Source organism: Tigriopus californicus, chromosome 6 (assembly GCF_007210705.1).
Source record: "Tigriopus californicus strain San Diego chromosome 6, Tcal_SD_v2.1, whole genome shotgun sequence".
Taxonomy (NCBI): Eukaryota; Metazoa; Arthropoda; class Copepoda; order Harpacticoida; family Harpacticidae; genus Tigriopus; species Tigriopus californicus.
This window is the reverse complement of record NC_081445.1, coordinates 4,292,023-4,295,295: the sequence shown is the minus strand read 5'-3', so window position 1 is coordinate 4,295,295 and position 3,273 is coordinate 4,292,023.

The following is a 3,273-nucleotide window of genomic DNA, read 5'->3' as shown; positions in this document are numbered from 1 at the left end:
ACAAGTTTGCCGAGCTAACGGTCAGCAACCCGAAAACCAACCCACGATCATTTGTATCGGTGGCTTCCAAAGTCCGTGGACATGAGGTCATCTATGTCCATCTTGGTCAAAAAGAGAGATCTCCCCTGGGCCGGGAGCTATTCTACAAACTGTGGGACAAGCTCCAGGAGGGCGTGGTGGAACTTCTCCTTAAAGGCGAGACCCCTCCCACCAACATGCTTTGGCATAGCTGGTCCCAGCAAAGAGGGCTCATTGCTGTGGGTGATGAGGAAACTTCAAAAGCAATCATCCAACTGATTGCCCAGATGAGTATAAAATAACACAAATTTCGTGCCTGGAAACGAGGCGAATTTGGAGAGGGTAGGCTTCTGACAGCGTTCTTTGCTGGCAATAGCTTGAAACTGTGGGGTGGAGATAAGCTTTTGAAGCTTCTTAAATCTCAAAACAAACTACTCGGCAATCACGTTGGAGTCAAAACCACCGACACAGATAAAGGTCGAAAAATGATCTTCTTTGCAGACCCCGTCTTATGGAAAGATCTCAAAGGCAGAGCGACACCGCTTGCTCAACACAAAGTCGTCCTACGGTTAGGACTCGCCCAGTACGTGTTCCACCTGAGCCGGAAATCCAATGTGAACGCTGCTCCGGAGGACACTCCTTCCCCGGAAAGGGAGGAGAAGAAATCCGAGACAGGGGAAGCATCTGGAGGCGACGACCAATGTGAGGTGGTCACCGCAAGAAAGGCCCCTGTTCCGGCGGACGCTCCCGTTTTGGTAGAGGTGGGAGACGAGACGGAAGCGGTAAGCGCAACCGCTGAAATTCCTGCCTCGGAAGAAGGGGGAGAACAAGCTGGATCAGACTGGAAAGTGGTGGCCAGCTCTCGGAGGAAGTCGCCACTGGAACAAGGAAGCTCATCCAAACTATCCAAGGGACAAAGCTAAGTTTTTGTGAACTAATATAGTATCATGACTACCCCAACTTATGATGATAAATGCCAGACCTTCTGGCAACTGAACCTACAAAAATGCAAGCTTGCAACCAGCAACATTGAGGTTGAATTGTCTGACTCTAAGTGCCCCAATCTGCCAATCTTGCTTTTACAAGAGCCCTACACGTTTAACGGTAAAAAGAAGTTAGACATCCCTAACTACACAACTTACATTTCAGAAACCAATCACCGAGCACTAATTGGTGTGCCAAAAAATATACTGTGCCATCAGATTCTGGACCTTTCAAGTCGGGACCTGGTGACCTGCTGCATCAAACAGAACCCATCAGACAGAGGCATCATTATTGCGTCATCTTACCTGGATATCTTGGATAAAGAGGTGATAAATGAACATGTAGTAAAGCTGACGGCCTATGCAGAAGCACAAGGCCTGCCGCTAATAATTGGCTTAAACTCAAATGCTCACTCTGAGCTCTAGGGCTGTGACTCGGCCAATGCCAGGGGTGAAAAAAAATGAAAACTGGAATTTCCAATATGATTTGAGCATTCAGAATGTCGGAAATCATCCCACCTTTGTCTCAAGCCGAGCAAAGTCAATCATAGACATTACTATAACAAATAGGTTCCTGATCCCTGATCTGACCAAATGGTGCGTGAACCCAAATGATCAATTTAGTGACCATAAAAGAATTGAATTTAAATACAAAAAGTCTTTAAGCAGGAAATAAAGACAAGAAACTTCAAAAATGCCAACTGTTCCAAATTCACGCGGACTCTAGAGCTTACAAGCAGGAAAATCAACCCAATAAAAGTATGGGATAAATATTACGTAGACCAAGAAGCCCTGAGCCTTCAAAAAAGAATCTTAAACGCTCTTGGCGTTGTGTGTCCTATAGTTGTTCTGAAAAATTTGAACTAAATGGTGGACAGATGAAATAAGGAAACTCCGAGTAGAATGTCGCAGATCTGCGAGAAGGAAATAACAAAACTCTAACGACGCTTATCAATTTGACTACAAAATGAAACGTAAGCTTCTTCAAAGGGAGATTCGTTCGTCCAAAAGAGGGACCTGGAAAGAGTTTTGCAACTCAATCGAGGGGCCTAATAGCATGGCAAATCTTAAGAAATGCCTTGAAGGTAAATCCTCTCAAAAATTACAAATGGTTACAAAAGCTGACAAAACTTTGACCAAACATGGAAATGAAGTGGCAAATGTAATGTTCAGTGCACACTTTCCGGGCTCAAAAACCCAGAAAGTCACCAGAAATTATAATATACGTCCACCTGAAGTGAACGACCAAATCATTCTAAATCTCTCCGAGGTTAGCTTCATAACCCCTTTCAAGGTCAAAGACGTTTTTAAGGAATTTCATCCCGATAAATCGTCCGGCCCGGAATCAAACTAATAGTTCTACACCATTTAGATGATATCACAATCAATCACATTGTCAAACTATACAAGCTGTGCCTGCTCCTGGGCCATGTTCCAGAAGTGTGGTGTAAAACAAAAGTAATTTTTCTTCCCAAACATGGCAAGGACAATTATCAAAACCCAAGGTCATTTCGACCAATCAGCCTGAGCTCTTTCCTCCAAGAAGGGCTTGAAAAGCTCATTTTATGACAACTGGACAAAATCATTAAATGGGGCTCTAAAAATGGCCTAAGTTTCAATGCCCAAAAATCGACTGCCATCGTGTTCACCAACAAACGGAAATTTACGAACAAAAGGATCTCCATCTATGGAGAGAAATACCCTATTCCCAAGAAGTAAAGTATCTGGGTCTAGCTTTTGATTCCAAACTAAAATGGAACAAACATGTTCAAACCAAGGTTGTAAAATGCAAAAAACTAATGTATGCTCTGAAAAGGGCAATAAGCAAAAATTGGGGGCCGAATCCCAAAACACTCCGGTGGGCCCTTACCGGCTTGGTGAAATCAAGAAAAGTATCAGTAAAGAATGGTCAACATATTGGAGTAATTCACCCTCATGTAGGCAAACCAAAATATTTATCCCCCAAACTAAATTTGAAAAAATCACTAAAACCTTAGGGACTGTCCCTAGGACAGAATTAGGCAAATGCATACAATTTATAACAGGTCACTGCAATTTACAACGGCATCGACATATCTTAAACGACATAAACGACCCAAGCTGCCGACTGTGCAATGAGAACGACGAGACTCCCTGGCATTTATTAGCTGAATGCCCAGGGTTAATAACTAGACGTTGGACAAGTTTCCAACATCCGACTCTGCCACAAATGCCCAAATGGTCACTAAAGCAGCTCCTCGGATTCCTGAAGGAATCTATCATATGGGAGTTG